At 41.0% G+C, this 13,005-nt stretch overlaps 1 long non-coding RNA gene across 2 annotated transcripts; it reads left to right on the top strand.

The window, feature by feature from the left end:
• The first annotated feature begins 815 nt into the window (after nucleotides 1-815).
• On the top strand, nucleotides 816-10,786 carry LOC111251172 (uncharacterized). Of its 2 annotated transcripts, none has more exons than XR_015327726.1 (3): nucleotides 816-1,125; nucleotides 1,382-1,805; nucleotides 8,389-10,786. It is a non-coding gene; the product is annotated as an uncharacterized LOC111251172 (long non-coding RNA). The 2 variants fall into 2 exon arrangements; XR_002673660.2 differs by lacking the exon at nucleotides 8,389-10,786 and adding an exon at nucleotides 4,326-4,517 and having other exon boundaries at nucleotides 817-1,125.
• Nucleotides 10,787-13,005: the final 2,219 nt, after the last annotated feature.

Genomic DNA, 13,005 nt, shown 5'->3' with positions numbered 1-13,005 from the left:
TCCCCTTCGCGATCGTGGCAACAGGATACCGCCGGTCTCTCTTTTGCTCGTGCAGTTGCACCGTCTTAAGTCTTCAACGAAGGCCTAGCCAAACGCTAATGCAGGACGGGTCATCGTACAAGGTTTCACTAAGTGGGTCGTCAACCCACATAATTGCGTTAAAAGGCTTTTTATTTTGGTGTTCCCATCACTCGTACTGCAACAGCCCCAAGGCCCGAAGAGCATTAGGGCTACAAAGATAGCCAGATTCGGACACAAGGCCGCTAAGACCCAAGCCATATGCCAGCGTGGAACGGTAATTCGAAAACACGCTGTAAGGCCTGGATAAGGTTTTCCAGCGGCATTTTCGTCCACTATTAGACGCTGAGCTTTTTTTGGTTGTACTTGATTATTTTCTAGCGATTTTAGCTGAACCTGATTTGTCAAATTCAAGCACAACTGATGTTTCGCATTTGCACGTCAGTTCGATAACTATTGTGCATCTTCTGCTCAAAGATTATGAAGCTTATCTTTAACACCAATGCTAAACAATGGTAAACTGAAGCCCATCAAGGGACTTGGCGTGCTCAGTTCACACATTTATCCGAAATAACTCCGAAAGCGAGGACAAAGGCTAAACCCACTCTTGGGAAAGTGGGCTCCAAAGGCAGGCTATTATATTTATACGTTGCTTGACCCCTAAGGCGTCGAAGTCTGATAATAACGTCTCCCGCCTTGCCGCTAAGGCGTTGTCCAAAGTTATACAGATAGGCAACCATTATTGCGGCATATTTGCATTGAGTTTCAAATTCCTGCTGATGACGATGTTTGTACCTTGATGCATAATGTTAACTTTTTTTCGCCAAAGTAAACAAGAACCTAGCATTTAGTGCACCTCGTGTTATTAATATATATATATATATATATATATATATATATATATATAATATGAGGCAGTAGCTGCCCCACTGCAAGGTTCTCTAAAGAAAGAAACGGGCGAAAAGATTTATAGAGTGTCTAGAAGGAACCCTGGGACACCATAAATTAGCGAAGCTGAACTGTAATTGAACAAGCGCCACAGCAGGCGGGACATTCGGGCCCTTCCGGTTTTTTGACTGAAGACAAATTAGTCGGAGATAGCATCGGGTATATCACACAACTAAAATGGCGCACGCTTTTCCTTTATGTCGCACAGTAAATCCCACTTATAAGGCTCTAATATCAATTAGAAAGACTCCTACAACTTTTCAGAGTGATCGCACACGGGCGAATCGAAGTTATCTATAACATTTTTTAGATATAATAAGCAATATAATTAAAGGCAAATCGAAGCGCGTGATGCGGCCCCTAATTGTTTTCTCGCAGGTTAATCAAGCTAACTTTTCGCTCTCGTTTCTTGTAGTGACTAGCTTCGATGGATTCACCCACTTACCTCGAGAAGTCTCTTAAAGTCCTGTACTCCCACGCTATCTACATCAACACCGATGCCGTACTTTCAAGGTTACATTACCATGTTTGGCAGGTTCCTGCAGAGTGAATAGCCCTACATTCTGATAGGAACAGACGTGCCTACGGTGATATGCATCTTGCTCTTAGTATTGTGCTAACATGTTTATTTTGAAATATTGTTGCGTTCTTCGTTTCGGCTTTACCACCAAATGCAACCTGTCCCTCTGAGGAACCGCTGTTCCCCCTAAAGGAACCGAACGGGAAATGAAGAATGGTTCATGGCATGCGTCTCATTGGCGAAACTGTATCATAAATTCAAGTGAAATGGCGAGTGGGCTTTAGCCACTTAACGGTATTGCTTTTCCAGCGAAAACAAGGTTAGCCAATAAGCAATATTAATTGAATAGGAATATTATTTTCGTCCAGCTTGCTAACCAATTAGGGGTACATCTCATAATTTATTAGCCAATTTACCGATTGTTTTGACTTTCTGCTGGATCAAAAGCCCGTGACGTGCAACAAGGGGCAATTTTACTGATATCATTAATGCCGTTTGTGCCGTGTTAATAATTCATAAAGACCGAAATACTTTCTCTTAACAGACGTTTCCATTTCAAGTTCCGAAGATACAAATCATAATTAAACCCAACGGTATTTAGTTCCGTTGTTGGGAGAGCTAGCCCTATGCCATATCATGTATTTGCGCTTATGTCACTAAGATAAATGAAATTTCGGAGAGCCACATCAGATAGCCTGGTACTTATGCTAATCTGTATTTGCATTGCTGTCATCATTTATATGTTACGCATGTAATCGATGCTTTAAACATTTTTTTTTTTTATGGGAAGACGATTACGTTTAATGTATGCACGGGATTTGTGTGTTGCTTTAAAAAATAGGGTTAGGTTAGGTAGGCTGGCCAGAATGAAGATGCTGTGGTAATGACAGCAATAATAGTTAGCAATAGATTATGATTGGTTTTTTGTTAAGAACTGTGATACCGAAATAACAGATGAGGAATGAGCGATGATGACGAGGGGAAAAGTAGCATATTCGACTAGCCAGTAGACTTATTCGTCTGATCCTGATAGGCGACTTCTCAAAGAGAGAGCACATCGCGGTTTGCAACAACTAAAGTTTGTTTTTCGTACGGAGCCTAGCTCTTCATCGTTGTATCTTAATACCTTCACCGCTCTCACATCTGCTTCTCTAATACCCACCACAATTTCTTGCGTGCTTTCCTTAAGCTAATTTCTGCTTTGAGTTATTGTTTTTTACTCGATGAGGAATGAACGGCGCATCCGGTACTCACGGGTAATACGAACAAACGGTTCTGCTAAAATGGGAGGGGCCATGATGTCGTACTGCGAGCGTACATTGGATGGATTACTCGCACTGTGATAAAAAGCCTTTAAGCATTCTGTGAAAAATCCCACCTCATGTTTACGTATTACCATGCTGGTAAATTGTAGCACGGCAATTCATCCAGATTTAAGACAGCAAACCCTCGGATTAAGATTTCCGGCCTTAGCCCATTACCCCGTAATATTAACCGACAATTTAACATAGCCCGTCTTACCGGTGTAGCAAGGTGAGCGACGAAAGCGTTCAACATCTTGTATCGTACCTTCACCGGATTACCCAATAACTAAAAGGTATCTTTATGATCTGTCTTCAAATGCTTCTTATTGACATTTAATTAAGTTTCGGCCGCACAATCCATTCGCCAATAATTCCTTCGCTTCCATAAAAAAAAGCAAGCTATAAAAAATAGATGTTGAACAGTGTTTAGACAAAAGTTGATCTTTGCCTCATCCGTTCGAGCCATCGCAGTTCTGTGGAAACAGCGCTCCGTTGAGTAGCAGATGCTTCTTTTATAACGGTTAACGTGGTAACGCAGTTACAGCCACTGCTGCTGTACTCGCTATTGTCTACGAGCAGCTGAAGATTAGCGAAGGGAGGTAAACAACGAATCGTTGCTTTCTGTCTTCCGCTGCCGTTCCCACAAGTGCTCGCATGTAGCTTTACTTTGCTAATATTTCGGTTATGAACACAGACGAAGACACGCCGTAACTGGGACGCACAGATACCTATATAAGCAACAGCCGCTGCCGGCATAAGTACGTCGAAAAAACTGCTTCCGCTTTCAATTAAGGCGTGAAGATTCTTGTTCTCCATGGTTCTAATCGCTACGCACAGCGTTCTCCGTGTCGGGGGATCGTCTCTATTATGATGGATGGCTCGTTACCCACTAGGCAATTTAGAATTCTAGCTATGTATGAGGTCGATCCCGCATCAATGATCAGTAACAGAAACGTATAATTCAAACTAATGTAATAACAACGGCTTACTAAAACTACACCACAGTTCAGTTTATAAAATAGTACTCTTCATTGTTTCAACAATACAGTTGTTATTCTAGACCAATTTCCATAATCATGACTACAAAGCTTAGAACAATGATTCGTCAACTCCGACGAGCGCCCTGAAAACAGCAACAGTTGCGTTCGGTTAACGGCCTTCGGTTAACGGCCTTCGGACGCCAGTAAAGTAGACTACGGCCTCTCCGGCAGATCCGCTGAAGCCCTAATCCATGGTGCCAAAATCCTCGTGGGGCCAGCGCAGTGGGCTTTGTTAGCCATAGGCGTCGCTTTCCATGCAGACCGGAACTCCTAACTGGCTGAGAGTTTCTACCTGTAATGAACTTTTAGCGATAGAAAGCAATTCCCCAATTACCAACTCGGTTAAGTTTTCGTTTTCAGAAAAACTGTGACTTAGTATTAAATTGAAAGGAGCGACAACTATCTAGATTAATATAGGTCAACGATAAACGATGTGTTATGATTAATTATTGAGAAGATTGTTACCCAATTGTTGATTATTACCACTATTTCCAGATGCCTCCTCTCGTTATAAACTACATTTATCTATCCGCCATAATCGAGTAAATCGTGCAACCGTGACATGGAAACAGTACTTTGGAGGAACGGCTTCTTAGTGCATTTTTCCTTTATCTCCCCAAAAAGTTTCTACTAACAGACTAAGATGATGACAAAGCTTGTAATAAGGCGTTGCACGTATTTGGCTGATAAAAATAAAGCGTCTATGAAAATACTAAGGCGAACTATAATTAATCGTATACGTACCATACCCTGTTAGGAGGAAAAACGAATAGACTTACATACGCACCCAACGGATCGCAGTATCGGTAGTGCCATTGGTCGTTTAGCCTAAGTTTACTACAATATAACCTAGACCTCAGTCTTCTAGAATGGCTCACGTTTTTCTGGTAAATCCTACGAAGTGAAAGTGTTAATCATAGGGGCCTTCACTCATTTCTACATATTATATATATCACTGTGGTAATGGGCGCAGTGTCGATTTCAGACTTCGTTCAGTACTCAACGAAGCGGTCACGTAAGTTTTATTAGCGTCGTTGCTAACGACATATAATCTGCAACGACCTTACCTAAGTGACCGTTAAGACTGAGCTAAGGACCAATCTGAGTATATGGCCTAGAAATGTGGCAGTAGATTTACAGGTGTTACGAACGGTAGAAAGCATCAAACATATTTTAACGTTTATGATAACGGCACAAAAGCGAAAACAGCAATTTCCATCTGCCATACTCGAAAAGGTAACGGACGCAGTTAAAATTAGGATAAACATGGAATTGCTCGTGGCATTGCAGTAAATTCTTAGTTGTATAGCCAACTTCGAGGAAGCGAAATAACCGTTAGCTAGTTTAAACGTTGCCGAATTGGCCGGATGCATTTGTTAGAGACAGAGATTTAGCATCAATACACCTTGTCCTATACATAACTTTTTTGCAGAAAATAACTGCACCCGAATTTCTACTCACTATTATAATAAATCCCAACGATAGAAATCTTCGTGCCACAATAGTAAAAACATTTGAGACTTAGCTATCAGACGATCCGAAATAAGCCTGGTAAAACGCAAGCTTTTGATAGGCTACGCGTATATATATTATACAAATCGTGTTTCGACTCGAGTGATGGACTCGACTCGAGTGAAGGGTCTGCTTCTACAGCTTTTGTGGACACATTCTCGTGCCGAATCAGCCCTTGCTTGATAAGCCAGTATATCCTGAGATGAAAAAATTACTATCGCCTCGTTTATAAAGGTGGCACGTTTAATCCAAATTTCTCCTATATGGCCCGTGAAACGTTTTGGTTCCAAAATTCGAGGCGGCCTCACGTGTTGAGCTTTGACTATGACGAACTGTTGAGCACCGGTCAGATCGCCGCTCTGCATTCCGAAGCTGCTTCCACCAACGTGATCTGACGTCGGCGTCACACGTTGTCTATGAGCAGAAGTCTTTTCCAAATATTCGGCATTTTCCACAGTCGTTGAATGTCTTATCGGCCCAGAAAGCGTTCGACTATTTTGCAACTAAAAGCTAAAATAATTACGTACAAGCCTCCCATCGTCACTTGAAACTATTTCTTGGGTTTTGTTTCTTGTATTTGAGTCTGCTAATCTGCAAAGATGCGTAGGTAAGAAAGATGTAAAAAAGAATGCTATTTTCTCAAAGGGTATTGCAGTGGGGCTAGCATTACGTTAGCCGTCCCGGTGACCAATTATTTGCTTTCGGTAATCGATCCGCGTAACAGCGCCATGCGAAGATGATAATGAGCTTTGTGTCCCAGTTCATAATGCTATTAGATAGCTTGTCCGATTCATCACAACGCCACTGGCAGTAACTTTACAATGATCTATAATCGAAAAACCGATATGATACAACTACAGTAAACTGCCGCTAGGTGAATATTAACTTTTGTGAATTCGTTGTTTGTAGTGATAAGATAAAATAAATTTGTTCCCGCATAGTGTTTCTGTTATGAGGTGTATGATACGTGTGTGTATGCTCGTACATCGAAATCTCACAATGTACGAGATCAGCCTGCGATCCCATGATCCGTCCGGAGTAACGCTTGAGTGCAGTACCGAACGGAAAGCTCGAAAAATTCATTTACATAGAAATCTCATTACTGAATGCTTTTGTTTGAGGCTATGCAGTGTAGAAAAGTGAGCATCTACAGTGTTTTTCGAGACAATTATAAGTTAGTTTAATTCCCAGTGGCACTCAGATTTGCTTTACGGGTCGATTTGAGATCTCAGTTGATGCCGAAGGAGGTCCTTAAAGAGCTATTTACAAGAGTTCCAAACGGTGAATTTTAACATAAGCGATCTAAACAGAAATTCAGATAGCTCAATTGGGAGAAAGAGGACAATTTATAGATTCTGTATTAGACGTTCTTGAAGAGTCGCAGGTACGTGAGGTAACCACAACGCTACTTTTTCAATTTATTATCTACTATTTTTAAAATCGTTTCCTTATTAGCTTCCCGGTAAATTTCGTACCATTTTTTCAGTGTGTATTGTTTCTGCGAGTCATGAGAGTTTCCTACTTTTGCATCGTGAACAACAGCCTTGAGAAATAACGTCATCATTAAGACAAAAGACCAAAGAGGTGTATAGGAAAACAAAATCATTTAGGAAACAAAGAAAACAATAACTATAAAGCACAATATGGTGAGGGGCATGCGCTGAAGGATGCTGGATAATTATACAGATAAAGCAGTGTGACAACTCTGAAAACTTTCGCTGCTTTCCTGCTATCTAGCTTGCAGTCTTTCGAAAGCACAAAAACACGAAAAAATCATCATTATCATTGCTGTTGAAGCATGTCTTTATTGGAACGTGTGTTTCTAGTGGCATTGCAACATTACTGGAACATATTTCTAATACAATATAGAATGCTTTGTCGGTTACTTCTGACGGCCCGTCTCAATTCCGAGTCGAACGCATTGTTATGTATACGATCGTTATCTTCGATATTGGCACTTGGATCAAGTTTCGCCTAATTGCCTACACCTAGGTGTGCCTTGCCCCAATTATTTGTTTGCCCACGCAATAATTCTATAGCTTGCCAGTCGAACCAGTATAATTCCTCAGCCGCTATCGTATTCGATGTAGCATCTCTCACGCTCTTCGACTGATTAGGCGTACTAGCGAAACGTTCTTTTTCTGTGACTTATCTCATCATGGTTGTTGTGTAAGCTTTGCTCCCTGTATGTATGTCAAGAATAACGACGGGTTTAAAAACACCTAACTTTTCCTGGATTTTTGTGTGCCTCACACTCACTCCCGCACACATGCCACCTCATAAACTCGTCTCGCTGAATTGTTCCGAGGTGGCTACTGCCAGTAAGCATCACGTCAAATAGAGCCTAAGTCAAAATACTGCTGCCCCGATAAAAAACGCTAGTCATTGTGAGACGCTTTCTACCATCCTTGTGTACGATGAACAGGAAGCGACTCTGACGAAAAATCGTGTGTATTTGTGTGCGTATACGTCTGGTTGTATTTTGGCCCGTGCTGTTGACTGGTTGATTTCTGCTCTTGGGACAATAATGAGTTTGCTGGGCAGCCCTCAGGAAGCAGACTATCAGAGCAAACATGACCGGTAAAAAGCCTACACAGAAACAAATACATATAGCAGCGATGAGAAGAAAGAGTTGAGCGATTCCAGCCACGTTGTCAGCTCCGGCAGCTTCACTGGGACCATTCACTCAAGTTTATCTTTAGTCTCTTTCTGCCCTTGAGCTCACTATAACTCACAATTACGACACTAGTAGCGTCAGCAACGGTACCAACAAACAGATTAAGGCTATGCAGCTGAGGCCGAGTAAGAGCAGACGACGCCGCACCCAACGCCAACTTATCCATGCTGGGGCGGTTTTTGAAACAACTGTGCATAGCGGCCATACCATGTGTCGTAATAGGTGCTTACTTCCTACTTCCTGCATTTTTCGTTTTGTACTTTCTGCGCCATCAAGTAAAACTCTCTTCTCTGGCTAGCCCATTTGGCCGGCAAGCAGAAGAGTTTTCGGTGCCTGAATCCACTCAGTCCGTCGGTGTCTGTCTTTCAGGCGAAAGGAGCGTAGCAGCCGGTCCTGGTCGCAAGCGTTACGAGCGCTCTCAACTTTAAATTCCACGTGGCACTCTTCAACTAATTCCATTTGTTTTGGCCAAGCCTGACCAAGGGCTGATACTGCTCATTGAAGAGTAAACGTTGAGAGACCTTGCATCGCATCTTCACGTCCGGGACAAACTGTAAGGACACTGGAGACGTCTTTATCTCAAGACAGCGATAGCACCAGACGACAGCCTAACGTCAACCCGCACGCTTTATCGTTCATATTAGTTTTGCTCCGTCTTCATACGTTATCTAATATCTTACTGTCGTTGTTTGTTATCAGTGCAAAACATCAGCATAACTGAAGCCGCAGAAATTACTTTGAATCGCACTTTACTGAAAACAAGAAGTTTTTCTTCGATCCATTGAGAACATCTAAGTTTGCCCCTTATGCTATTGTGAAGAAAACAAAAGCTCACTAGCAAACCCTCCCATATAAAAGCTTCTCTCACTGAATATAAATTTAAAGATTTCAGACGAGCTCTCACACGCACCTACTCACATAAGTACTTGCATTGAACTGAGCACCTTTAACATAAAAAGCTATTTAATTCACTGTGAACGCATCGAGGGCAGTTCTCCTACAGTCAGAGCAAACGGAGCTTAAATTTTGTGGAAGTTGTTGTGAATCTTGAAAATGCTCCTATCGTGTCGATAACTCTAACAGAGTTGGTCTACTGTAGTAACCGTTGAACTTAACTTTAAATTGGGCCAACTTCAGTCGTCATTGAGTGAGTTTCCCAGATGGCTGCCCGAACGAGCTTAATTTTAAATCCCTTGCGTCCTATCTGCCGTGTTTAGTACGAAGGGGGAGGGGGGAGGGGTGCATAACTTACATTGCCATACATTGGCAAATGACCTCTAAGGACATCATTTTAGTACAAAAGGTTCTTTGCAAGATGAAACACTAACTTTTGAGTTCTTAAGCGGCATGGACCTTCCCAAAATCATAGTTCGACTGTTTACCCAGTTTGCTACTCATTACCAACCTATTAAAGCGTAGCTCAACTAGTGATTAGATCGAAACAAAAAGAAGTTTGAAAAATACAGCCATCCTACGTTTAATAGATACCTAGAAAATGCGACGCGAAGTGGTTTGCCCATTATCATTCATTAACACGTTGATAGCTACAACAACACCGCTAGTATTCTAGGTGCTTTGAGGAAGTTCTACGAGCAGAACATCTTCCAGCGCTGCTAGCATCGCCTATCGCCTTCAGTGCACGATGACATCGTGACTTGGACGCTGCCGGATTTCCTCCTCTTTTCCGGATAAACTCAGGAATACTTTAATGTTTTTTCCTAAAGTAATTCTTACTTGAACGCCTGCAAGTGTAAGTTCACTAGGTGCCTGATCTTGCTAGGAGTTCGCCCGAGGATGATGTGTAATTTCTGGTCTAGACGTAAGAAACAATAAGTAGCCCGTCTTAAGAGACCTTAAAAATAGAAAGGCGGTCGAACTAAGCAGTTACAGCTCACGTGCCAAGCCTAGACCATTTGAAATTATATGATTAAAAAAGCAGACATTTTATGTGAAGAAGGAAACGTAAAAAATAAATTGGAAACAATTAAAAACTTGTGAATAAAAATTTTGTCGAAACAAGATCTTTGTCGAATCGTATAGTCCTCGGTTTCGAGAAAAACAATACACACAAACATGGCTGAGATGATTACTAAATATACAGGTTCATAAATCTCGGTTAAAACAATGTTTATCTAGTACCATTTTCATAGCAAGATTTTGATAGAGAACATTTTTAATTTGAAATTCACAGTTCAACTGTTAGCACGAGATTGCTAAAAAGTATTACCATTTAGGGGGGATCACGCAAAGATGGATGTCAAAGCGTTCGCATAAACATACGTCACCATTCAAAATCACTAATGAACTATAACAGAAGAACGTCAAAAATATAATATTTTTACTATAGTCCAATCTTCTTTTATGCATATTATATGTTTCCTACTTTACAATAAATAAAATGTTAGCAATACCAAAGAGCTAATTGGACCCTTCGAGACCTATTTTTTTATGAAAAAAAAAAATACTCAAGTTTATCTTAGGTTATCGAAAAACCATCTCCTACGTCCATATATCTGTTGCGTAGCTATGCAAGATATGCCCTACGATTAGTGCTAAAAATAAACTGAATTATAAAAAAATTGAAATTTCATCCATCTGTTTCCCTAAAATCTTAATACAAGTGAATGCCAGGTTGACATCAAAGGCAAGCGCTCTCTTTAATATACGAAGTTAGTAGTTTCGGCCGAAGATCAGCAATGGCCGCACGGACAAAATATGACGTGGGAAAATTCAGCGATGCATAGTGCCAACACTGGTCACTTTAAATATGGCGATAGAAAGCATAGTTACGGACGATCAAGTTAGTCGATGGACCCATCACAGCGTGGTTACTAGTTTTGCCCAGTTCATTGGACGAATAGATGAAAAGACAATTCATCTACGTTTCCTAACGGTGAGAATGAAAATTTGAGAAGGTGACGCTCCAAAACGAGGCTACTCGTAAAAAAATTATATATTCAGCGAGCTGGTGTGCTTCTTTAGTCAATACTCTTTTCTGAGAAACAGGTTCGACAGGGAACAGTTTCCAGCTTCAATGTAGATCCGTAGGAGCAATGCTATGACGGATGTGGGTTAGGGTGGCTCTCGCGAACGCAGATTCGACCTATAACTCATTCAATTCCAATCAGCTTTCTTTCACATTGAATTACAGGCAATGTTGATCAGGTTGACCTTCTTTAATAATAAGGTCAATGACGGAAAACAACTACATGTAGAAAACATTTCAGATAGGTAGGGTGTAACGAGCCTATAGGCTGCTGTGCAAAGAGGCCTATACCCAGACGGAAAGTCCAACAACTATACGAATACTTGAACGGCTTCAATGCACACCTAAGGGTGTACATAGTGACTTTATTGTTGCCTGCTGATGGAAAAAGAACACCTTACTGGATCGACTTACCCTTTATACGAGCTATTACATAAAATAGATCTGTCGACAACTACCTGCGCATTTATCAAACGCACATAATGGAGAAAATAGAATTTGCATGGCTCTCGTATAGAGCCTGGGCCTACCTTTTCCAATCCTTCCTGCTTTTTTTTCGGACAAACACTGAAACTGTTTGTAACAAGACATGCTGATATGCGTTTATAGAAAACCGGTAGACGCAACCTTGGCCTCGTTATTTAGTTGGCATTCGGCTATGGAAGGAGTGACCCTGTCCAAGCTCTGATCGGACAAGCGTGCCCAAGGAAATCTCAGTAAATGGGCGTGAAAAAAAGCATTCAGAATATTTGAAAAATCACTGAATATTGACCTAAACTCCTTTCTAGCGCACAACCATTGGCTTGCGTAGCCACCACACCGAATTCCATTGGATTATTTTCTAATACATCGTACCATAAAGTGTTACCAGATGGAAAAGATTTTTTTATTGAGAGTTTTTTTTGACCTGAGTTACCTTCCTAAGATCACCTTTTAACTAAACGTTTTCACCAGACAATATAGGCACGTTTCTTTTCATATTGTTTGACTACTAAAATAAAGCTAACTGTAAGTACAGTTAATCTTAAACCTCACCTTTTATGCATAGCTTTTATCAAGAAAAGGTAACTACTTTATCAAGAAGCACGTTTATCAGGGACCATTAGTCTGCTTTGAATGAGCCTGAGATGTCGAAAAAATCTGTTTGAAGGCGTATGTGGTCGAGTAATATATAGTATTTTAAAGAAAGCCATAGCTGTTTTAGCTGCAGTGATGATCTGCCCTATAGGCAGTTAGAAGAGTCGTACCAAGCCTAACTGTGATGAACTTCAAACACGGATATTTACGCTAACAATTGCTTCGTAAATAATCGAACCTTAGTCAGCGGCGGAACCTTTAGCGGCTCTGTAGCTCAGACATGGTAGATTTCTACTGTTTTTAGACCTAGAAGTGTGACATGCACGTAGAAGGCTACGTGGAAAAAGCTACAAGCCTTCTGCGTGCATATATAAAATATGCTTGTAAACTAGGTACTTGAATCGAAAATGGGTTTTTTTCTGCTGACGATTAGGGTATTTCGACAATGCTACCTGAAGCGGGTTCAGGTCCGCCTGTGTTTTCTCGCGTAGCTGATATGAAGCGTTACGCAAAATTCAACGCCTGGCATCAAGCACTTCCAGTCTTCTACTGTAGCCTTAAGCCAGCAAATGTCCATATGCTTTCCATTTATACACGAGCACTAAAGGCAGAAAGCGGTGTAACTCAAAGATAGCTTGGTAAAACGTAAGCTTACCGTAAGCAAAAAAAGGCCTTCTACTAAGAAACAAGTAGGTTCTCATGTAAACTAGACACTCTTCCTAGAGCAAGCAGCCCTCCCAAAGTATGAATACTTGTTTGGCTCATGCGATACTAACTGTGAGTCAACCTTTGCTCTTCTCCTTACCTTTCAGTAACCGACTTTAACACAGATAATTATTATATTATTATTTCCTAGACACTAATGGTCTATTTTTTCCAAGTTAAAAAAAATAATATATTATTTAAGATATGTTTAGCAGAAA

The sequence above is a fragment of the Varroa destructor genome, unplaced genomic scaffold, assembly GCF_002443255.2.
Source record: "Varroa destructor unplaced genomic scaffold, Vdes_3.0 BEIS01000005.1, whole genome shotgun sequence".
Classification (NCBI taxonomy): Eukaryota; Metazoa; Arthropoda; class Arachnida; order Mesostigmata; family Varroidae; genus Varroa; species Varroa destructor.
The sequence above is the reverse complement of the archived record's forward strand: the minus strand, read 5'-3'. Positions and strand labels throughout refer to the sequence as shown.